The sequence below is a fragment of the Hyperoodon ampullatus genome (assembly GCF_949752795.1).
Source record: "Hyperoodon ampullatus genome assembly, chromosome: 6".
Lineage (NCBI taxonomy): Eukaryota > Metazoa > Chordata > Mammalia > Artiodactyla > Ziphiidae > Hyperoodon > Hyperoodon ampullatus.
In genome coordinates this window covers 29811697-29832508 of record NC_136919.1, presented here as the reverse complement: position 1 = coordinate 29832508, position 20812 = coordinate 29811697, and positions in this window count along the sequence as shown.

Here is a 20812-nt window from a genome sequence, read left to right as displayed (position 1 = left end):
TCATAAGACTCAAGGAGGGCTTCCCTGGTGGCGCAGTGGTTGAGAGTCCGCCTGCCGAGGCAGGGGACACGGGTTCGTGCCCCGGTCCGGGAAGATCCCGCATGCCGCGGAGCGGCTGGGCCCGTGAGCCATGGCCGCTGAGCCTGCGCGTCCGGAGTCTGTGCTCCGCAACGGGAGAGGCCACAACAGTGAGAGGCCCGCGTACCGCAAAAAAAAAAAAAAAAAAAAAGACTCAAGGACACTGGCTAAACTCAAATCTAAGCTAGGTAGACATCAGTTCCAAAAAATTCTGTTCTAAACAGGGCAGGCATTTTGTGTGATCTTATGAATTTGAGAACAACAGAGGGGACATTTGTGAGAAGGATGGGTAATGACCGCAAACTAAGGTCAGAGACTCAGTATTTTTGAGCCTATCAGAGGGAGTTTAGTCTGTAGTTAGTCAAGCGGAGATACTACACAGCATTGGTGTAGGTCAAAAAGTTTCAGCACAATGCTCTCACAGGCATCTGGGGTTTTGAACACCTCCAGAAACTCATTCATCAGGCATTGATGGCAGCTGTGAACTATTTCCATATTCCACTTGCTAGGAAGGAAACTATTAATACATTTTTGACTAGTGTCCATACTAGTTGGGGTTTAGCCTGCAGGGGTGCATAAATCATTCCCCAGATGGGGTTAAATAAGCCATAACTTAATGCTGAGATATGCGGGTGATATGGGGTAGAGGTTGGAGAGTGGTTAAGAGTAGCCAGCTTCCCTCTGTGGGTATTCTGGTGGAGAGACCATCATTCCTTTCTCATAGTTTATATTTCTAGGTCTAAGAGGAACCTGTTAACAACAATCAAATATTTTTTGTCATGATTGCTACCATGTTATAAACCAGATTATGATCAGAACCTTCTTTTATGGTGTTTAATTAAATTATCCCATCAACTATGTGAACTACATATTACCAGTTTTCACAGATCAATAAATAATGAGGTACAGAGTGGTAAAAACCTTTCCTTCGTCTGACTTCAACTTCTGTGCTTCTCTTCTACATACCTTACTTTGGAGACATTCTTTTTATATCTCCCATATCACACAAAGCATCTGTATAAATTGACTTCAGAAATAACCCTTGGTAACATAGAGTAATCCAAGGTGATTAGGCAAATTAAGCACAAACCAAGGTCCTATCTTCTTACATATTGATACCTTGAGGAAAGATAATTTCTGAGACTACTTCCATAAACCTGGCCAACGATAGTAGTATATATCATTGCAAAACATGATAGCATGATGCAGTTGTATGATTTCATGTAGATCAGAAATCAGTTATATGAAGTAATTTGTATTTTTATACATTTGTTTCCTAGATGAAAAAACAGCAGCAGTCATATTTTCTTAAATCATTATAGCTGCTTGTGCTGTAGTGTTTTTCATAACTTATAATAGGTCTTAATCCAGCACTAACATTTAGCAGACCATAGCAATATATCTTCTGTGCCCTGTTTAATGCAAATAGATAACTAGTGCCAAGGCAGGCCCCAGTTGCTATTGTTCAGCAGTGTTTGCTCTGCAGCAGTTTTCTGAGCTCTGCAAACACATCTTCCATCTGGCAGCTGGATATGTTTTAAATTTTTCTCTGTATAAAGCCCTTAGGCAATGTCGTTTCATATATTTTGCTATTCAGGCCAAGTGAATAGCCTATCAGAATCTTCTGAAGAAGCCCTAGTGCTCAGTATGGTTGATGAACTACAGAAAAATTATATGCATGTATTTGAATATTCTTCACACATTAAAAGAATCTTTGAAAAAATCCTTAAATGTAAACTGTATGCTTGTTCAAAAAATTATTTTTTATTCTTCTCCTTGTTAATGGTGCATAGTCATCCACTGCCTTTCCCAGTCTTATAGTTAAGATATCACTTGTTACCTTGCGCCTCTAAACTCAACTGTAATCTGAGGTCAAGTTGGTTAAGTCAACCACCTCTACTTCACCATTTACCCAGTCCTGGAAGTTATATTGATTCTTGCAGGCTCAGTATGCAGTGTGCCATGGATGAAATTCCAGTCCATCTGAGCTGTCAGTGTTGCAGTATCTCCCATTTTTGGTCTCACATACCACATTGACTCATTTCACAGATGGACTCCTGCTTTGGATTTCCCCTCTACATGAAAACAGGTCTATTTGTTTTTGATATTTATACCTGTCTATCTCATTCCAGATGACTTCCCCAGAAAAAAGCCGTGTGCTTATCTACTATAAGTGATTCAAATAGTTTTTTTGTTTTTTTTTTTGACAGATAGGGCTTTAAAAAGAACTGGTTTAGTTTACTAAGAATAATACAGACTTGGATGTCAAAACCTCGGCCTTTGACCCAGTTCTATCTCTAATTAATGATTTGCTTTTTAAGCAACCACCAAACTAACCCTAGATCTCAGTTTTCACATCTGTAAAATGAGGATAGTGGGCCTTCAGTGTCTGTTTGGAAGAAGCAGAAAAGTTTATCTACTCAGACACTTACCACCCAAGAATGAAAAAAACAGTCCTCCAGTATCTGAGAAGATATTTCTCCTTAACTCTTGTACCCAGATTCATAGAGGAAATGCATCATACAGTGAAAAAACCCACAGCGTTCTCCACAGGTAGTACAAGAATTCACCCTGGTTTCCTTAAGAAGGAATAGGGTACTCTACAATACAATGGCTTAGGAAGAATGTGGTCTAATTCACTGCTCAGCATCTATTAGGTAATCAAAAAATATTCAGTGTATTGAATAAAGAAAATGATGTGCTGCTTTATGAGTGGTCATAACCTTTGCTGGCTCTTAATCTTTATTCTTCATTCTCTAGATTAGTTAATTATTCCTTGTTATTTAATTTTCTTGAAGTTTAAACACTTTCCTCAAAAATTAGCCTTTTTTTTTTTTTAAAGTCATTTCCTACTATCAATATGTTTCCCTTTTCTTCAGTATCCTTTCTTTTCTTTGGCTGTCAGTCAAAGTAATCCTCAGTTTCTAACTTAACAAAAGAGAAAATGATTATTTATAAGGACTTTCACACTGACAGCTCTGAAAAAGAAGTCTTATAATTTCTAGTCATCTGTTTCTTAAAGCCTAAAAACATTAGTCTTCAATTCAATACTCTCATCTTCTTATCTGGCATCTGTCTCTTTCATTAGCTTAGATGCTTTTTGTTTATCTGTTTGGACCAGTTTACTTCCCTAATCTATAAAAGGAGAAATTTTATTTGCTTCAGTGGTTTTTATCCCAACAGAGAGTTGAAAGCTTATTTTCTGTAGGGTGATGTTAGCAGTGATTTCTGAAATTTTCATTCACATATACCAGATTGGCTTGTGTTTACAAATCTCATCTCAAAAAATAAATATTACAAATATGTTGAGCTAATTTAAAATTATATGTCTATTTCCATATATACCTATATGTATATTCTAACATATATACATTAAATATTATATGTTGGTACAAACTTTCCAGACAAAAAAATTGTCCATTTGAATAAAAAATCTTAAAAAATGAAAAATATAACTCCTCTCATTAATTATCCTAAGGGCATCATCTGATAGAGTTAAAGATAAGGTTTTATTCACAAAGATGGTCATTGCAACATTATTTCTAGAGACTAAAATATTCAAAAACCTTAAATATCCATCATTAAGAAGTTTAAATAATTTTAAAATGTTTAGAAGACTCTTAATTAACATTAAAAATGTATACATGAAAATATTTAGTGAAAAGCAGAAGTTTTGAAGAAACTACTTTGAAATATTATCAATGATTATATTTGGGAGAGAAAGCTCTTTTAATTAGTTTTTTATTTAACAATATTATCTAAGACTTGTTTTTGTGTCTCTGTAAAATAGAAATAATAAATGTAGCTTTCTGATACAGTTTTTTTCCCCAAGACTTAGTGAGATAATGGACACAAATTGCTCATCACAGTGACTTATGCATAGTAAATGTGTCACTAGAAATAGCTATTGGGGTGAGATTAATAATGTGGAGCTTTACAATGGGATCAAAATTAAGTTGTTATTAACTTAAAATATACTGTTATAGATATAAGTTGTTATATGTGAGCCTCATGGTAACCACAAAGCAAAACCTATATTATATAAAAAAAAAGAAAGGAGAAAGAAATATAAGCATACAATTTAAAAAAGTCATAATATCACAAAGGAAGAGAGCAAGAGAAGAAAGGAACAGAGAACTACAAAAACAGCCAAAAAATAATTAACAAAACAGAAATAAGTATATGCCTATCAATAATTACTTTAAATGTAAATGGACTAAATTCTCCCATCAAAAGACATAGTGTACATGAATAGATTAAACAAAAAACAAGACCCATCTATATACTGCCTACAAGAAACTCACTTTAGATGTAAGGACACAAGCAGACTGAAAGTGAAGGGATGGCAAAAGATATTCCATGGAAATAGAAACTAAAAGAATGCTGGAGTAGCTGTACTTATATCAGACAAAGCAGACGTTAAAACAAAGACTGTAACAAGAGATAAAGAAGGGCATTACATAATGATAAAGGAGTCAATCCAACAAGAGGATATAACATTAGTAAAAATGTATGCAGCCAACATAGGAGTACCTGCATATATAAAGCAAATATTAATAGCAATATGATAACAGTAGAAGACTTTAATACCCCACTTACATCAATAAATAGATCACCCAGACAGAAAATCAATAAGAAAACATTTCCCTTAAATGACACATAATACCTGATGGGCATAACAGATATTTACAGAATATTCCATCCACAAGCAACAAAATATACATTCTTCTCAAGTGCACATGGAACCTTTTCCAAGATAGATCATATATTAGACCACAAAACAAGTCTTAATAAATTTAAGAGGACTGAAATAATATCAAGGAACTTTTCTGACAACAAAGTTATGAAACTAGAAATTAATTACATGAAGAAAACTGGAAAATTCACAAATACATGGAGATTAGTAATGTGCTACTGAACAACCAATGGATCAAAAAACAAATACAAAACACCTTAAGACAAATGAAAATGGAAATGTAACATACCAAAATCTATGGGATATAACAAGAGCAGTTCTTAGAGGGAAATTCAGAGTGTAAAGCCTACCTCAAGAAACAAGAAAAGTCTCAAACAACCTTATTTTACACCAGAAGGAATTAGAAAAAGAAGAACAAATGAAGCTCAAAGTTAGTAGAAGGAAGGAAATATAAATATTAGAGCAGAAATAAATGAAATAGAGACTAAAAAGAGAATAGAAGATCAGTGAAACTAAGATCTGTTCTTTGAAAAAATAAACATAATTGACAAATCTTTAGCTAGGTTCACCAAATAAAAGAGCAAGAGTGAGAGTGAGAGCAAGAGAGAGAGAACTCAAATAAATAAAATCAGAAAAGAAAGAGGAGGTATTAGAACTGATACCACAGAAATACAAAAGATTATGAGACTACTATGACCAATTATATGAGAACAAATTGGAAACTCAGGAGAATGAATAAATTCTTAGAAAGATACAACTTACCAAGACTGGATCATAATGAAATAGAAAATCTGAATAGACCAATTACTACTAAGGAGACTGAATGGGTAGTCCCAAACCTCCCAACAAACAAAAGTCCAGCATCAGATAGCTTCGCTGATGAATTCTACCAAACATTCAAAGAAGAATTCATACCAATCCTTTTCAAACTCTTCCAAACAATAGAAGAGGATGGAACTCTTTCAAACTCATTTTATGAGTCCAGCATCATCCTGTTACCAAAAGAGACAAGGACACCACAAGAACAGAAAATTAAATGACACTGTCCCTGATAAATACAGATGCAAAAATCCTCAACAAAATATTAGCACACTGAATTCAATAATACATTAAAAAGATCATACACCATGATCAAGTGGGATTAATCCAGGGATGCCAAAATTGTTCAACATTCATAAATTAGTCAATGAGATACACTGCGTTAACAAAACGAAGGATAAAAATCATATCATTATCTCAATCAATGCAGAAAAAGCATTTGACAAATTCAACACTTATTTATGATGAAAACTATCAACAAAGTGAGCACAGAGGTAATATTTTTCAATATAATAAAGAACACATTTGACACGCCCACAGCCAACATTAAACTCAGCGTGAAAACCTGAAAGCCCTTCCTCTCCAGTAAGATCATAAACAGGACAAGAATGGCCACTCTCTTCACTTCTTTCAACATAGTATTGAAAGTCCTAGCCAGAGCAATTAGGCAAGAAATTGAAATAAAATGCATCCAAATAAGAAAGAAAGAAGTAAAATTGAAACTATTTGCAGATGACATGATACTATATATAGAAAGCCCTAAAGACTCCATCAAAAAACTGTTAGAACTAAAAATTAAGTAAAGTTGCAAGATACAAAATCAATATGCAAAAACATGTTGAATTTCTATATACTAATGATAAATTATTTAAAAAATAAATTTTAAATAATAACATTTACAATTTCTTCAAAAATAATAAAATATCTAGGAATACATTTAACCAAGGAAGTTAAAGAAAGGTATATTGAAAACTACAAGACATTAATGAAAGAAACTGAAGGCACAAATAAATAGACTGATATTCCATCCTTATGGATTGGAAGAATGAATATTGTTAAAATGTCCATACTACCCAAAGCAATCTACAGGTTCAATGCAATCCTTATCAAAATTCCAATAGCATTTCTCACATAAATAGAACAAACAATCCTAAAATTTGTATGGAACCATATAAGACCCAAATAGCCAAAGCAATCTTGAGAAAAAACAACAAAGCTGGAGGCATCACACTCCTGATTTCAAACCATATTACAAAGCTATAGTAATTAAAACAGTATGGTATTGACATAAAAACAGACACATAGATCAATGGGACAGAATAGAAAGCCTAGAAATAAATCCATGCATAGATGGTCAATTAATTTTTGATAAAGGAGGCAAGAATATACAATGGGGAAAGGAAGTCTCTTCAATACTTGGTGTTGGGAAAATGGGATAGCCATGTGCAAAGGAATGGAACTAGACCACTATCTTACCCCATACACAGAAATTAACTCAAAACTGATTAAAGATTTCAATGTTAAGATCAGAAACCATAAAATCCTAGAAGAAAACATAGGTAGTAAGCTCCTTGACATTGAGCTTGATGATGAGCTTTTTTGATCTGACCCCAAAACACAAGCAAGAAAAGCAAAAATAATTAAGTGGAATTACAAAGTTCTAAAAAGTTTCTTCACAGCAAAGGAAACCATCAAAAAAATGAAAAAGTAACCTACTGAATGGGAGAAAATATTTGCAAATCATGTACCTGGTAAGGAGCTATGTCCAAATTACATAAAGAACTCATACAACTCAATAGCAAAAAACCCCTAAATGTTCCAATTTTAAAATGGGCAGGAGATCTGAATAGACATTTTTCCAAAGAAGACACACAGATGGCCGAAAGGTACATGAAAAGATGCTCTCCATTATTAATCATCAGGGAAATGCAAATCAAAATCACAATGAGATATCATCTCACTCCTGTCAGAATGGCTATTATTAAAAAGACAAGAAATAACAAGTCTTGGTGAGAATGTGAAGAAAAGGGAACCCTTGTGTACTGTTGGTGAGAATGCAAAGTGGTGCAAACACTATGGAAAAGAGCATGGAGGTTACTCAAAAGATTAAGAATAGAACTACCATATGATTCAGTAATTCCTCTTCTGGGTATTTATCCAAAGAAAACAAAAACACTAACTTGAAATGATATATGCACCCTCCTGTTTATTGCAGCATTATTTACAATAGCCAAGATATGGACACAACCTATATGTATGTCAATGGATGAATGGGTAAAGAAAATATGATGTATATATATACAATGGAATATTATTCAGCCATAAAATAGTATGTAATCTTGCCATTTGTGACAACTTGGTTGGAGCTTGAGGGCCTTATGCTAAGTGAAATACGCCAGACTGAGAAAGACAAATATTCAATGATCTCTCTTGTTATGCAGAAAAGAAAGAAAGAGGGCTTCCCTGGTGGCGCAGTGGTTGGGAGTCTGCCTGCCGATGCAGGGGAGACGGGTTTGTGCCCCAGTCCAGGAAGATCACACGTGCCGCGGAGCGGCTGGGCCCGTGAACCATGGCCGCTGAGCCTGCACGTCCGGAGCCTGTGCTCCGCAACGGGAGAGGCCACAACAGTGAGAGGCAAAAAAATATATATATATATATTTACATAAATAACCAAGCTTATAGATAACAGAGAACTGATTGGCGGTTATCAGAGGCAGGGGGTGGGTGTATGTGAAAAATGGGTAAACTCTTTTTATATTTGTTTTTGTTTAAGTAATTTGAAAATTAAAAACAAAGAAAAATATAGCCGTTATTATTAGATAGACTAATTATTCCTTTAATTTTTAAAAATATCTATCATTGCCTAAAAACCAATGATGTGCTTGGTGTTATGCTAACTCCACTTCCCTCCAGCATTATTTTCCAAAGTCAGAAACTTATTCAGATAACTAGTTCAAAGTCATTCTAGTTTTGAGACTAGAGTCAGATTTAAATGCAAGCCTCTCTACTTGCAAAGTCCATGCCCTTAACTGCCCTAGAAGATTACCTCTATAGGCATCATATACATAATTGGAAAAAACAACATACATTTTTTTAATAAAGGAAAAATAAAAGATTTGCAATTTCTATGTGTACTACTTTCCATGATTCCAGTGGTACAGATAACTCTGTTTTTGTTTTCAAAACTAAAATTCCTTGAAGTCATTCCAATGTGTACAATATTTTCCATAAATCATCACAGGAAGATGAATACCTCCTCCTTCTCTCCAAATCTTTATACTGTTACATAAAGAGATTTTTCTATATTTCCAAAATTTTATGTCCTATGATGCACTCATAATAATGTTCTGATTTTATCATAACCTATACTCACTATGTATGTAGTAGGCTTTAAGATTTAGTGAGACATAATTTGGACTAAAAAAAGAGTAGATCTACATGGATAAGTAAAAAGTTTGATATTTATTATATTGCTAAAGGAAATATGGTTTTATTTCTTTCAAGTACACTTACTTATATGCAAAGTATAGGTACTTAGAAGATTGTATTAATCTGAGAATAAGAAATTTTAAAAATTACCATATCAATCATACATATGAGCAGATGCTTCTAAAGTGATTTTAAAGTTATTACATTTCTTCAATACAATTTTAAAATTAGTTTAAATAGAAATATTTCTCATATTTTTACATCCTTGATAATATGAAGTTAAAATATATAAGCTTTTGGGCTTCCCTGGTGGCACAGTGGTTGAGAGTCTGCCTGCCAATGCAGGGGACACGGGTTCGTGCCCTGGTCCGGGAGGATCCCACATGCCACGGAGCGGCTGGGCCTGTGAGCCATGGCTGCTGAGCCTGTGCGTCCGGAGCCTGTGCTCCACAACGGGAGAGGCCACAACAGTGAGAGGCCCGTGTACCGCCAAAAAAAAAATATATATATATATATATATATATAAGCTTTTGAAAGCATATGTTGTGCCTTGAAAATAAAGTCTCATTTAATCTCAATGACTCTATTAGGTAGGTATTATTATGTCCATTTTCCATTAAGGAAACTGGTGTTCAGTCAAGGAAATTGGTACATCCTTCTATGACTTGATTTTTTTTTTTAAATAGTATTTAACTTTATATTTGTGAATTTATCCATGTTGAGATATAGTTTAGGTATATTCATTTTAAATGCTGTATCCTATTCTATTATATAAATATACCACAATTTTTTTCTTCCATCTGTGGATTTGTTTGTGTTTTGTTATAATAAACAATGTTCCCAATGCATGCCTCTTGGTAAATGTGGAGGAATTTCTCAAAGGAATATACCTACAATTAACATTTCATTCAATATGCATACTTTCAACTTTATTAGGTAATGCCAAAGGGTTTTCCAAAGTGGTTTACAATATAAAGTCCAGCTAGTAGTGTATAAGTGTCTCCACGCATCAAAACTTTACTTCTTGGTAGAGTCAAACTTTTTACTTTTTACCAGTGAAATATAAAATATAATGATATTTTACTGTGTTTTTTATTTGTGATTGTGTATTTAGCAATAATCATACACATTTGTATATGTCTGTTTGCTTCATTTGTAAAATATGTATTTTTTTACATCCTTGATCCTACCTCCTCTTTTTCAAATAGCTTATTTGATTTTTTCCTTTTGATATATTTTCTTATATGGGAAACAAAATCTAACAAAAATTGGTTTGCAAAACAATAATAATAACCAATTTATGCAGTTTCAAAAAAAGTTTAAACTTAAATATTGGTCATAAAAAGAATAGAAAAGTGATGATCAGGTTATGGTTTTCAATATCCTCATATAGATATTGGCCACAATTCTGTCAGTAATAATAGTTTTAATTATTGGCTACTACTTTGAGATTTGCCTTTTTAAAAATCCTCTGTTGTATTATTTTATGAATAGGAAGTTTTAAATTTGTTACTGCAGTCAAATTTTATTTATTGTTTATACTTACAGAGCTTTTATAATTCTTCACTATACTAGTCATAAACATCTCTCCTATACTTCTGTCACAAGTTTTAAAAATATTGTCCTTGAATCTGGCATGAAGCAATAATTCTGTTTCATTTTTTCACATTTTAATTACCAAATTATAACAACATATTGAATACTGCATATTTTTACTACTGATTTGCAGTGCCAGATACATTAGACACCGTATTTTCTTATGTGCGTGAGTGTGTTTCTGGTCTCTTCTATTGGGCTGTTTATTCTCCCTGTGCCTATGCAATATTGTCTTACTGACTACAGTCTAATAAGTTTTGATATCTGATAGCATAAATTTCACACATTGTTCTTCTTCTTTAGGAAAGTCTTGGTGCTCTTGAATATAATTTTTAGGTTGCTTTGGCCAAGTATAAATACACAATATTTCTATCAATATTCATTAAATAGACTTACTGCTCTCAGTGCCTCCTTTATTAAAAAAACATGTCCACATATATGTTAGTCAGTCTTTGGACTCTAGTTTTTTTCTTATTAGTCTATTGTCTATACTTATCTTTATTATTATCTTTTAGAGCAAGTGTTTCCATTTGATTTTTCTTTCTAAAGAGTGTTGCCTTAGAGTTCAGAAGAAGTGGATTGGGAAACTGGTATAGGAGTAAGGAAACAGAACAAGAAAAAAATGGGGAAGGAGAGGTGCATAGAGGATAGCTTTAGTCTGAAAACACAGGGTAAAACTTTGTATTAAAATTTATTCTTCAGAATTTTGGGGACCCAGGGCAAAGAACAAGGTCACATTATGACTGTGAGCCCTAGGTACTTTTACTACCATAAACCCCTTTCTCTATTAAAAATTGTTTAAATTTATATTTTTATGGCTGCATTAGTAGAAAGATGAATACAGTCCAGGCCAGATTTATTATTACATATTCATATAATTATATTAATGTTATTCATCTGATTTTAAAATAAAACATTTTTGCAGACCCCTAAAATTATTGTGGGCCCTTGGCACTGTGCCTACTATGGATGTCAGCATTGGCAAAGAAGCTGGTCTTTCATGCTACTACAGTTTTTGTCACTGCTTAATGGCTGCCCTGACTCTCTTGTTCTATGGGTACTGGGACAAGGAAAGTCTTCTAAGAATTGCAGTTGCTGGCTAGTAGAAATGAAAGTGAACTTGAGGAACCAAGGGATTCACAAAAATAGAAAAAAGGATCCTAAGGGATTCCAACATTATCCACTAAATATTCTTAACTATTTTGGGCTTTTTATATTTCCATATAAAATTAGAATCAGCTTGTTATGTTTCACAAATTACTGTGGGTGTTTTAATTGGAAATGTCTTAATTCTATAGACCAATTTGGAGAGGAGACATCTTTAAAATACTAAATATCCTATGAAAATGTTATCTCTATATTTATTTATGCTTCACAATAAAGTTTTATAATTTTTTCAAAGATTTTATGCACCTTTTTATCAGATATATTCCCAAGTATTCAATATTTTTGATTCTATTGTAAATAAGCCATATTTAAAATTTTTGTCTTATGTTTGCTGCTAGTATATAGAAATACAATTGTTTTTTCATGCTGATTTTGATCCACAAACTTCTACATAGTATTATTAATTTGAATAATTTCTTAGTAGATTCTTTTATATTTTCTTTCTATAAATTCTATCATCTGAAAATGATAGTTTTGTCTACTCTCTTCCAAGTTTTTATACCTTATATTTATTTTTCTTTGCTTATTACACTGGCAAGAACCTCCAGAATAATATTAAATAGAATCAGTAAAAGAAAATATTTTTATCTCCAAAATTTAAAGGAAAATTTCTATTACATTACTGTTAAATATAATGTTTAATCTAGGTTTTCCAAATACCTGTTATCACATTAAGATAATCTATTCTCTTCAGTTTTAATTTCCAAGTTTACATTTCCCCATGAATTATGTTGTTTTCTTACTGTCATATAATTTTCAACTTGGTTATGCTAATGATCTACTATTAATTTTTATATTACTGAATTCAATGTGCTAATATTTTGTTTAAATGTTTTTGTATTGGTATTTATAAGTGAGGTAGCCTTGTAATTTTCTTTTATCTCATTGTTTTTGTCAGGTTTGGGCATTAGAGGTCACATTAAATACATTAAATGTTTTAGGGAATAACATTCTGGAATTTTCTATCATCTGGACTATATCATATATAACTGAAATAATTTCTTGAGTGTTTGATAGGTCTGACCAGCGAAGCCATCTAGGCTTGAGGTTTTCTCTGTGGAAAATTGATTATTTTTTCATTACTTTCAGTGGCAGTGTAACTATTAAAGTTTTTAATTTCCTCCTGAATTAGTTTTAGTAATGTGTGTCTCAAGGAAGTTGCCTATTTCATCAATTTTAAAGCTTATTGGATAAAGTTGTTCATAGCATTATCATACTAGTTTCAGTAATTTAATGATTAATGTCCATACTACTCAAAGCAGTTTACAGACTGAATGCAATCCCTATCAAAATTCCAGTGGCATTTTTCACAGAAATAGAAAAAACAATCCTAAAATTCATGTGGAAACAGTAAAGACTCTGAATAGCCAGAGCACTCTTGAACAAAAACAAAGCTTGAGGCATCACACTACCTGATTTCAAAATGTACTACAAAGCTATTGTAATAAAAACGGCATAGTACTGGCATAAAAATAGACATATAGGCCAATGGAACACACCAGTGATGCCAGAAATAAATCCCTGCCTTTATGGTCAATTAATCTTTGACAAAGATACCAAGAACATACAATGGGGAAAGGACAGTCTCTTCAATAAATGATGTTGAGGGACTTCCCTGGTGACAGTGGTCAAGAATCCACCTGCCAATGCAGAGGACACAGGTTCTATCCCTGGTCCAGGAAGATCCCACATGCCGTGGAGCAACTAAGCCCATCCACCATGACTACTGAGCCTGTGCTCTAGAGCCCATGAGCCACAACTGTTGAGCCTGCATGCCACAACTACTGAAGCCCATGTGCCCTAGAGCCTGTAAGCCACAACTACTGACCCCACACGTGGCAACTACTGAAGCCTGCATGGTCTAGGGCCTGCGTGCCACAACTACTGAGCCCACTTGCTGCAACTACTGAAGCCTGCATGCCTAAAGCCTGTGCTCCACAACAAGAGAAGCCACTGCAATGAGAAGCCCGCACACTGCAATGAAGAGTAGCCCCCATTCGCCACAATGAGAGGAAGCCTGTGTGCAGCAATGAAGACCCAACGCAGCCAAGAAAAATAAATAAATAAATATTTTAAAAAATAAATAAATGATGCTGAGGAAGGGTTCAAAAACATATTTGATGAAATAATGGCTGAAAAGCCCCCTAACCTGGGGAAACAGATATTTAGGCCCAGGAAGCACAGAGAATCACAAATAAGATGCCAAAGAGATCTACACCAAGACATATCATAATTAAAATGGTAAAAGTTAAAGAGAGAATTGTGAAGGCACCAAAAACAAACAAAAATACAAAACAAAAACAAAGAGTCACATACAAGGGAGCCCCCCCTCCACAAGGCTATCAGCTGATTTTTCATCAGAAACTTTGCAGGCTATAAGGAGATGGCATGATATATTTAAAGTGCAGAAAAAAAAACCCTCTACAACCAAGGATATTCTACCTGGCAAGGTTATCATTTAGAATTTAAGGAGAAATAAAGAATATCTGAGACAAACAGAAAGTTTAAAAGTTCATCACTACTAAACCAGTTTTACAAGAAATGTTAAAGGGTCTTCTTTAAGTGAAAAAGAAAAGGTTATAACAAGGAATAAGAAAATATATGAAGGAAAAATTTTCACTGATTAAAGGCAAATATATGTTAAAGGCAGCAGATTGACTACTTTAAAGAGCTAGTAGGAAAGTTAAAAGACAAAAGTCATAAAATCAAGTATAACTACAATAAACAGTTAAAGGATACACATAAAGATGCAAAATACGTCATCATAAACATAAAATGTGGAGAGAGAAATAAAAAGTGAAGAGCTTTTAGAATGTGCTTGAACTTAAAAATGACTATCAGCTTAAAACGAATATATATATGTATATATAGATATAGATATATATATCTACACACACACACACACACACACACACACACACATACATATATATATAAAATCTAGCTCATGGTAGCCAAAACCCCAAATCCTACAATATATACTCAAGAAGCAAAAAGAAAAAAACCTGAACATAATACTAAAGAAAATCACCAAAATAGCAGGAAAGAGAATAAAAGAAGAAGAAAGTCACAGAGAACTATAAAAACAACCAGAAAACCAGTAACAAAATGGTAATAAGTACATACCTATCAATAATCATTTTAAATGGAGATGGGCTAATTCAACTATAGGATAGTTGAATGAATGAAAACAATAAGACCCATCTATATGCTGCCTATAAGAGACTCACTTCAGAGCTAACAACTTAGGGACTGAAAGTGAAGGGATCAAAAAAGATATTCCATGCAAATGCAAACAAAAAGAAAGCTTGGGCATCAATACTCCTATCAGACAAAATAGACTTTAAAACATAGTCTATAAAAAAGACAAAGAAGGACATTACTTAATGATAAAGGGATCAATCCAAAAAGAGGATATAACATTTATAAACATTTGCAACTAACCTATATATAACCTAAATATTAACAGAAAAAAGGGAGAAATGAACAGTAATACAATAACAGTAGAGTACTTTAACACCTCATTTACATCAATGGACAGATTACCCAGACAGAAAATCAGTAAGGAAACACTGGACTTAATTGACACATTGCACCAAATTGAATTAAGAGATATATATAGAACATTCCATGCAATGTACACATTTTTTTCAAGTGCACATGAAACATTCTCCAGGAAAGATCACATACATGCTAGGCCACATTAATTAGTTAACTAGTCTGAATTTAAAATAAGGATTTGATTTAATATTAACTCTAAAAGGTACTATTTCATCGAAACTCCTTATTTTATTAAAATTTTTATATTTATAAGTATTAAAACTTTTATATGTGATGCATTAGGCTCTGTACAGCCTGTTATGATCAATCCTTTTTAGGCACTGTGAAATAAGGGACTAGTGATTGATTTGCTCTCAGATTGGTCCCCATTACATAGTAGTAAACAATTGTGTATATGTGATGGTTATTCATTACTTATCATTAATTACTCATTATTGCATAACCTATGGCCAGTGCAGTAATATTACTTTAGTGCTTTCTTAAGAAATCATACTAAAAACCTTGATATTAGAAAACTGATGTGAAATACTAAAAATATAAAATTATTGTTTTGAGACTTCAGGCATATGTGGCTATCAGTATAAGAAGCTTTAAGGCCCTTACTGGGTTTCTAACATCTGTCAGAATTTCACCCTTGATAGGCATACAGTCATTGTAACCATCTCAGTGTGTGGTGCAGCAAACTAGGGAAGACTTGGAAAGCAACGCCACATATCATTTGCCAAATATTGAGTCCCATAAACTTTTTTTCACTAGATTGTAACTTTTATTAAATTTGTCAGTTAGAGTGATCATTATCATCAATTGAACTCACACATGTATGGGATTGATTCAGATGTAAGTGACTTATGAAAACTCACCAACTAAGTTAGGTTAAAACTGGTAATGTAACCCATGTCTTCTAACTGCCCCCTTTCTATAGGCAACTACTTTTTATTTATTTATTTATTTATTTATTTGGCCATTCCACACAGCAATGTGGGGGTCTTAGTTCCCCAACCAAGGATCTAACCCATGGCCCCTGCAGTGGAAGTGTGGAGCCCTAACCATTGGACCGCCAGGGAATTCCCCTATAGGCAACTACTTTACCAGATAACCATAGTGAATATGTTCTTTCAGAGGTTAATTTAGCAAATGGCACATGCTCACATCTGGCTCAAAGTGTTTAAAAGTAAAAGGCTGTCATCCCAAATATACAAAGAACTCTTAAACTCAAAAGTAAGAAAATGAACAACCCATTTGAAAAATGGGCAAACTGTGAACAGCTTTATGCTCTTTATAACCCAGATGAACAGACCAATTCCTATAAAGACAAAATCTACCAAACCTCACACAAAAGAAGAAATATACAATCTTAATAGACCTATATCTAATAAAGAATTGAATCAATAATTAATAACTTTATAAATAGAAAGCACCAGGTCCAGGTGCTCACTGATAAATTCTAAAATACGCTTAAGAAAAGAATTATACCAACTCTCTATAATCTTTTTCAGATGATAGTTGAGGGAATACTTCCTAAATTGTTCTAGGAGGCCAGCATTACCCTAATACTAAAACCAGACAAAGACATTACAAAAAAACTACAGACAAATATCTCTCATGAACATGCATGCAAACGTCCTCAACAAAGTATTAGCAAACTGAATCCAACAATGTACAAAAAGAATTATACACCATGTCTAAGTGGGATTTATCCCAGATATGCAAATCTATTTCAACATTTAAAAATCAATTCATGTGATCCATCAATCAATAAGAAAAATCACATGATTGTATCAATAGATGCACAAAAAGATTTTTACAAATTCCAACACTATTCATGATTAAAAACTCCCAGTAAACTAGCAATAGAGGGAATTTCCTTAGCTTGATAAAGAATATCTACAAAAAGACAGCTAACATCATACTTAAAGATGAAAAGCTTGAATATTTCCCTGTAAGGTCAGGAAGAAGGCAAATATGTCCCCTCTCACCAATGCTTTTCAACATTGTACTACAAGTTCTAGAAAATGCAGTAAGACAAGAAAAGAAAATATAAGGAATACAAATTGGGAAGGAAGAAATAAAACTGTCTTTGATTTCAGTAACATGATCATTTATGTAGAAAATCCTAAAGAATCAACAACAAAAAAAGTCCTGGAACTAATAAGCAATTATAGCAAGGTTAGAGGATATAAGACTAACATACAAAAGCCAAATGCTTTGCCTGTATACCAGCAATGAACAAGTACAATTTGGAATGAAAAATGCAATGTCATTTACAGTAGCACTCCAAAAAATGAAATACTTAAGTGTAAAGCTAACAAAATATGTACAAAATCTGTATGAGGAACACTACAAAACTCTGATGAAAGAAATCAATAACTAATGAATGGAAAGATATTTCATGCTCATGGATAGGAAGACTCAATAGGGTCAAGATATCAGTTCTTCCCAAATTGATCTATAGACTCAATGAAATCTCAGTGAAAATCCCAGTAAGTTATTTTGTGAACATCAACCGACTGATCCTAAACTTCATATGGAGAAGCAAAAGATCCAGAAATGGCCAACATAACATTGAAGGAGAAGAACAAAGTTGGAGGACTGACCCTATTTGACTTCAAGACTCACTGTAAAGCTACAGTAATTAAGACAGTGTGGTATTGGCAAAGAATAAACAAACTGACCATTGGAACAGAATAGAGCCCAGAAATAGACCTACACAAATACAGTCAAGTGATCTTTGACAAAGGAACAAAGGGAATACAATGGAGCAAAGATAATCTTTTCAACAAATGGTGCCGGAACAACTGGACATAACACACAAAAAAATGAATCCAGACACAGACCTTATACGTGTTACAAAAATTAACTCATAGTGATTTATAGAATTCAAACTCCTATAAGATAACATAGGAGAAAATATATATGACCTTGGGTTTGGCAATGACTTTTAGATACAATGCCAAAGTCATGATCCATGAAAGAAAGAATTGATAATTTGGACTCCATCAAAATTAAAGATTTCTTGCCTGTGAGAGACACTGTCCAAGAGAATGAAAAGATGCACCACAGGCCAGGGGAAAATATTTGCAAAAGCCATATCTGGTAAAGGACTGTTATCCAAAATATACAAATAACTCTTAAAACTCAACAAGAATATGAACAATCCAATTGAAAAATGGACCAAAGGCCTTAACAGACACCTCACAAAGGAGACATACAGATGGCAGATAATCATATGAAAAAATGTCCCATATCATATGACTTAAGGGAATCGCACATTAAAACAATGAGATGCCACCTCACACCTCTTCGAATGGCCAAAATCCAGAACACTAACAAAACCAAGTGCTGGTTAGAATGTGAAGCAACAGGAACTCTCTTTCATTGCTGGTGGTAATGCAAAATGGTACACACACTTTGGAAGACAGTTTGGTGGTTTCTTACAAAACTAAACATACTCTTACCATATGATCCAACAGTCATGCTCCTTGATATTTACCCCAAAGAGCTGAAAACTTATATCCACACAAAAACCTGCACATGCTATATATAGCAACTTTATTCATAATTGCCAAAACTTAGAAGCAACCAAGGTGTCCCTCAGTAAGTGAATAGATAGATAAATTGTGGTACATTCATACAATGGAATATTATTCATTGCTAAAAGAATGAATAAAACCATGAAAAGGCATAGAGGAAACTTAAATGCATATTACTAAGTGAAAGAAGCCAATATGAAAAGGCTAATACAGTAGCCTTTTCCAACTATTCCAACTATTTGAAATTCTGGAAAAGGCAAAAGCATGGAGACACTTAAACGATCAGAGTTTTTATGGTTGCGGCTTTATCTTATGCATCTCTTCCATTGGCTGTTCCTGAGTTGTATCCTTCATAATAAACTGGTCAGTGTAAAAGAAAAGAAAAAAAGATTGATGGCTGCCAGAGCTTAGATGGGCAGGGTGTGGGGGTGGGGAGGATTGAATATGCAGAACACATAATGTGAGGGGCACTGAGACTATTCTGTATAATGTTTTATTGGTGGAAACATGTCATTATACATTTGTCAAAATTCATAGAATATATAGCACGAAGAGTGAACCCCAACGTAAACTATGGACTTTGGGTGATAATGATGTGTTAATATAGGTTCACAGATTATAATAAATGTACCACTCTGGTAGGGAATGTTGATACTGGGGGAGACTGCACATGTTGGGGCAGAAGGTATAGGTATATGAGAACTCTCTGTACTTTCTGCTCAGTTTTGCTGTGAACCTTAAGCTGCTCTAAAAAATAAAGTCTATTTTTAAAAATCTTTAAAAGTGTTTCAGCTTTCTGAATGTGATGTGGCTTTTCACCTTGGATGTATTATTGCTGGTTATATTTTCATTGCTATGACCACCATTGTTACTACTAATAAAATGCAATGGAAAAAATTAAAAGCAATTATCCTGACTCTTTCTATCCTAATGTAGCAGGTGTTTTTCATTATTGCTTATTATTTTCCTGTTGTTATTTGCAAATAGCTTATTTTACATAATTGATGTCAAGTATAAATTACAACCTATGGTTTCTTTTTTGCAACTTGAAATTGTATTACAAACAGTTGTCTTCTCTTTGTTTTTATAATCATCATTTTTCATAGCTGTGTAATATCCCATTATGTTAATGTACCATAATTTAGTAAGCCTTTCCCTATTGTTGAACATTTATTCTATTATAGATAATGCTGCACTGAATATTCTTTGAGCACATACCTTCTTGCTTTTGTTGAATTATTCCCTTAGGAGAAATTTCCTAGTGTGGAATTACTGTAGCAAAACTCATGAAAATCTTTGCTTTTTGCTACATATTATCATATTCCTTTCAGAAGTATTCCATTAAATTAATTTATACTGACATGAGCAAAGTATGAATGTATTGAATTAACTACTGTTTTTGGCCTGAGTACTATCATCTCTAATGAACATAATATCATGGGAATATTTTAAACTAATTTAATCATTTTGTTAAAAATTTGGCTTCAATAATTATGTATATATAGGAATGTCAGTATTACTGTACTTCCTGGTAGTATTTCTATCCTTATCTATGTGTGAACATCAGTCTTACAAGGAAGGAAATAAATATTTTAGACAAGTTGATTGATTGGCAATTATAACTTACATGCAAAAATATATGGTATAGGAAGTATATAAAGTATATGTTGGTGGTCAAAGGTACTTGACCAAGCTGTGCTTGTCCAAGCAGCCTATTATATTGTTAATAGCTCCCAGTAGTTGAGGATGTGTCAAGACCTGTCTGTGTTCCTAAGGGGAGGATCTCAGGACCTAAATTCAGGCTGTTTGGAAGCCAGACCCTCAGGAAGCATCTTTCAAAAGTATACAAGTATATACAGTCCTGTTAGTCCACAAACATAAGCCCCACTGGCCAGGGCAATCTGGCGGTATTCCCTGGGTGGCAGCTGCAAAAATT